Source organism: Fistularia commersonii, chromosome 12, assembly GCF_037954325.1.
Source record: "Fistularia commersonii isolate RoL2024-O1a breed Wild chromosome 12, RoL_Fcom_v1.0, whole genome shotgun sequence".
Lineage (NCBI taxonomy): Eukaryota > Metazoa > Chordata > Actinopteri > Syngnathiformes > Fistulariidae > Fistularia > Fistularia commersonii.
In genome coordinates this window covers 17,176,146-17,182,145 of record NC_141295.1, presented here as the reverse complement: position 1 = coordinate 17,182,145, position 6,000 = coordinate 17,176,146, and positions in this window count along the sequence as shown.

Genomic DNA, 6,000 nt, shown 5'->3' with positions numbered 1-6,000 from the left:
GTAAGTTCGTACAAAGCGTGGTATTTGCCATATGTCGGTTGATTTATGTCCAAATGCTTGACGGATCTAATGGGACGTTGATTTGGTGTTTCACACATCATTTTCACGCTATGTCCACCGGCGCTGTGACCAGATGTTTTACCACTATTCAACAAACCGTGGTATTTAAGTTTATGAAGTAGTAAATTGCTCAGAGATTGTAGCTGGGAGCGAGATTTCTCAAATATAATCGTCTCATTTATTATCCAACTGATAACGCATCCTCGGACTTATATCATCTTTCTATATGACGGGAGTGTCTGCGTCGCGCTGTGTGATTTTCTCAAATTATCAATGTACTCCGGGAACTTTTGATTTATGGTAAACAAATGTTATCTGATTACCTTTAGCAGGCAATCATTTAATTCACAATAAAGATAAGCGGATTTGTTTCGCTAGATATCGCTTCTCACACTGCATTTATTAGGCTGAAAACGACTCTCGGACATATTTTCTCAAGGTAGGAAAAAAAAAAAAACATGGTTCTGAGGAATAATCTGATTTAAACTGTCATTTTTGACAAGTTTGTCGGCCCGCAGACGTGCAAAAGCATGATTCAAGGCAGTTTGCAAGTTGCCATGAAGATGACGCCGCCTCTGTTTATGATGGGCTGACAGATAAAGCCGAGGTCATGTGACCAAAACATCCACACGTCAAAATAAATGAAATTACCGCCCTCGCTACTGTTGTGTAAACAACAGATTCCACTAATGATGTGGGATTTTTGCCTTCTCTCCTTGAATATGCAGAGCTAAGATATGCCTATGCCACCACCTGTCATCACGTAACTTGCAATAAAAGACAATTAGCAGAGGTGTGAGTGACGAGCCACTCCATGCAAGAGCGCGGAGGGCAGACGTGAACAAGAAATTAAATCACCGTTGCGCAACCAGAGTTACCCCATCAAATGTTTGGTTAGCGGTTGCCACCTTCTTGTCAAGACGTAAAGTGACGATTTAAACCTCACGTAGACAAAAGCTTCCCCCGACCGTCCCGTATTTTAGTGACTCCGGCAGTTGCCAAATCCACAAAACCGTGAAAAAAGTCGTATTTTTCGATTCAAAATGTGTGTCATTCATACGTTCATTATCTATGTTGCTAATCCTGCGCTCGGGGTCGCGAAGAGGCGGAGCCTATCCCGGGTGTCACTGCATGAAGACGGAAGCCACGCCCAAAATCATCATTATATTTAGTTTATCAGAATCTGAATACCTTATTGGGGAAATCTCTTTTTGTTTAAAGCAGCTGCCACAGTCGAATCAAAATAGAGCTCTATATAAAATAAAATAAATAAAAATAAAATAAAAAATAAAAAATAAAAAATAAAAAATAAAAATAAAAATAAAAATAAAAATAAAAATAAAAATAAAATAAGAAAATAAAATAAAATAAATAAAAATAAAAAAATAAAATAAAATAAATAAAAATAAAAAATAAAATAGCGAGTAATAAAATGAACAGTAAAGATCGAAATAAAAAGAACACTAAAGATCGAAATAAATAAATATAAAAAAAATTAATAAAAAAAATAAATAAAATTAAAGTTAATGGGATGGAAAAATATATAAAAACATATGTATCCATGTAGACGATTACATGGAGTCATTGTTTGTATAGGTAGGAGTTGTTGTACAGTAAAGCATTTATTGCAAAGGAGACAACGGAACTATGGCACATTTTTCCAGATTGCGTGGAAGGGACACTGATATCCGGCGTGCGTCGCTTCCCTCAATATTCTCGATGCTTCCGATGCAAATAAGTGTATTTGATGCCTTCGCTGTTGTTCAGAACACATCACAGAAGCTAGAAGATTGGCGAGGGAGGTCGATAATTAAAAATGGCAGAGTCCCGCTTCTGCTTCCTATATTTGCAAGGAACAGAAAAGAAATACTCCTCCCAGGAAATTATCTAAGCTGGCAGGCGGACGGATGGGTAATGTCTGCAAGTTAAAAGGGAAAGCGTCCGTGCATCGGCTCCGGGTGCGACGGAACAAGATGGTAGCTTTTGTGCGAGCCTCCGTTACAAGGCGCCGCTAATCCAAACATGCAAACTCGCGTGTAAAGAGTGTCTTTGGAATATAATCCAAACTCAATATCAATGGGATTTAAGGCCAGAATTATGGACAGTCGCTAACATGAAGTCAGCACACTTCAATTTTATCTTTGTCGGCGTCAGACGGTTGGATGGAAAACTTAACCTTCTTATTTTCGAAAAATTTGCGCCACGGTTAAAGTACTTCATTGTTTTTAAGCGTAAAATTGCCGAGACGAAGACACAGGATTCGGTGCACATTTGAGTTTCCGTCATTGCAAACCCCTCGTTTGCAACCGGGCTGCCGAGGAAAATTGTCGTTAATAAGTTCAAGGAATCTGCGACGGAGGTCTTTGTGGATTTTCTACTTGAACTGTGTCGGTGTTGCTGATTGCTCTCTAACAGCTGTACGTCTGATTGCAGGGAATCACCGCGTCGGCCCTCTCATCAATACTTCAGCCCTTCTTAACAAACATGAAGCCGCCTCGATTTGACAAATGAGTTGAACAGGCACGGTTCGTGATGATGCGTCTCGGGAGGAAGGCGAGACATGTCGGGCTCGTGTCAGCATCTCATTTCCACATTTCACACAGCATTTCGGTCTAAATGTTACACATTTGCATGCATGCGCCGCGTGTATGTATGCATGTATGTATGTATGTATGTATGGCTGCACCATTGCAGGGGTTTGTTTAGCTATCTGGCAACAATTTCACTTCTATTTATTTTCTCTGTGCTCGTTTTCTGTTAGTTGTATCTTTTGTGTTAAGTTCAGGGCAAATATGTAAAACAGCGCAGGGGGTATTCAGATATCCCTCATTCACCAGCCGGCTGGTTGAATATGAACGTCACAGTACCTGCTGGTCTTCTGTAAATAACGAACACGTCTGTTCATGTACATTTTGCAACATCCCAATGTTTGCATCTAAATCTGCGGATTGCTGCAGTTCATCCTCCATCGCAGAATGTAGTTGATGTTACTCATATTTAATTGGTCTCTACACCGTGCAAAAAAATAAAGGGAACATTAAAATAACACATCCCAGATGTGAATGAATGAAATATTCACATTAAATACTTTGTTCTTTACATTGTCGAATGTGCTGACAACAAAATCACACATAAATGATGATTGGAAATCAAATGTATGAACTCATGGAGGTCTGGATTTGGAGTCACACTCCAAATGAAAGTGGAAAAACACACGACAGGCTGATGTAAGGTCCTTAAAACAAGTCCAACTGAATGAGTGTTGCCTCCTAAGTGGACAATTTGATTTCACACAAGTGTGATTGACTTGGAGTTACGTTGTGTTGTTTAAGTGTTCCCTTTATTTTTTTGGAGCAGTGTATTTCATTCATCCACTTATTTATTGTTGGAGCTGGAGCTGGAGCTGGAGCTTATCCCCACTGTCATTGGGGGAGAGGCTTGGTTCTTCCTTCGTCATGAACAGAGGAGTGTTCATATCCAAACCATCTCAGTCATCAATTGGACTCGGTCATACATGTCCTGCACCCCTGTGACAAAGTCCTTTTCTCCTTTGGGTTTTTCCCTTCAGGGGTCGCCACAGCGGATCAACCTTCTCAATCTAACCCTATTGTCTATATCTTCCGCTCTCACACCAACCACCTTCATATCCTCTCTCATTACGTAAATAAATCCAGCATCCGTCTACCCATATATTCACTGACCCAACCTTCTCTGTCTGGCTTCTCTGACCTTCTCTTCAAAACATCCAACATGTCCTGACCCTCTGATGGACTCATTCCTGATTCTCTCCATCCTGGTCACTCCCAAAGAGAACCTCAACCTCTTCATCTCTGCGACCTCCAGCTCTGCCTCCAGTCTTTTGTTCATTGTCACTGTCTCTAGTCCAAACAGCATCGCTGGTCTCATCACTGTCTTGTCCACCTTTCCTTCTATTCTGGCTGATCGTCTTCTATCCCTTCGTACCCCTGACGCTTTTCTCCACCCATTCCAAGGTGCTTGGACCCGTTTCTCCCACACTCTCCGTTGCTCTGGACTGTTGACCCTGCGTACTTTAAATGCTCTAACTTCTCGCTCTCCACTCCCTGCAGCCTCAGCGTTCCACCCGGGTTCCTCTCATTCACACACATATATTCTGCCTTGCTGCGTCATTCCTCTCCTTTCCAGAACATACCTCCACCTCTTTAGATGTTCCCCAACTTGTTCTCTGCTCTCACTACAGATCACAATGTCATCTGCAAACACTTTATTTTTTTTGAACATTTATTAGAACAGGTTCCTTAACAGAGTCACACACATTCTTACAAAACCTCATAACAAGATACACATTATACAATATTCTTTATAGGCCACTTATTTCCTCACTAGCAAGCGAAAAATAAAATTAAAAAAATAAAAAAAATAAAAATCTAACTCAGTCAAATAGAGATAATATCTTCAACTCTCCAAATATTTTTTAATGGGTGCCCATTTGTCAAGATATAGGTCTGTCTGAAGTCGTAAGTTTGCTGTTATTTACGTCCTTAAGCCTCTGGCGCCACTGGTCCAGGGTAGGTGGGTGGGGTTTGAGCCAGTTTACTGTGATTATTTTATGTGCAATTAATAGGACAACTCTAAGCAAAAACACCTGTTTTTTCCTTAAATCGCTTGTTGATGCTGCACCCATAATAAATTGCTGTGGATCAATTGGTCTGTTTAATTTTAAAATCTCACTTATTTGTTTTTTTACCTCTTCCCAGAATTTCATCAGTTTAGGGCAGTCCGCAAACACTTTATATTAGGCAATAATTAAGTGCGGCAGTAAGACAAAGGCGGAAACAGTCGTTTTTCAAAATAGGATCCAGAAGGTCTCATGAAAAAGCTATCATTTGTATCGAGAAGGAAGATATCGCTGATATCTTTCGCTGATATCGAGACATTCGACCGTTCACCCTTGCATTCACACGTCATATGGAAACCAACAGCCGTTCCTTCCTTCATTCACACCTCATGTAGAGACATAACCCGGGACCAGCTGGTTCTCCGGGCCGAGAGAGAAGGATGCAAATAGTGCGGGCCGCTCGCAGCACTCCTCTTGTTCGCTCCTCTTGTTCGCTCCTCTTGTTCTTGTTGGCAAACACAAATATATTTGCAGGGCAGGACAAAACAATGCTGGACAAACAGGGAGGTGAAACACTGCCATGCAGCTGGATGGCAACAAATATGAAGTCTTTGCTAATATAAATGTTGCCGTGTCAAATAATTTACTTTATTTGGTCTTACAGAGTCACGTTTTTAGAAACAAAAGACCAACTTATCTCAGGATCCCGAATACTTGAGTCATTCGATTTACGTGCAAACACTGATGTTCGAGAAATAATGAGATACGATAAACTTTATTGATCCCCATAGGGGATAACAACATTTAAAACAAATATAATATAGATAACTAAAATAAATGTTTAATTTCAGAAAAGTCGAATCTAATCTAATCTATTAGGGGAAATTCTTTTCTCACGGCAGCAAAACAGCTGTGTCAATAATTCTGAATATAAATATAAACAGAGAGACAATTAGAAGACAATTAGATAATAGCAAGAGACGCGCACAAATAAATAGACAGTAGAGAACAACAACAAAATCAAGGATAAGAATGGACAACAGAACGGAAGAAAAAATTAATCGAAAAAATACATAGCATTGCTATAAATGACCGTGAACAAACATTGGGTTAAAAAATATCGAATAAATCTGTTGCCATTTTCCCCGATTGTTACTTACACAAACCCTTTTGTCGAAATCAATGTAAACGCATTGATGTAACAATATTTCTCTTCTCGTCGACCAATCGGCTGCTCGCTCTGTGTGTGTGTGTGAGACGGTGTGTGTTGTCTTGTGTGGATTTGGAAGGAAGAGTGCCAACGTAAGCGCCGTATGAACAGAGCCACCGCGACGCGGCGGGGA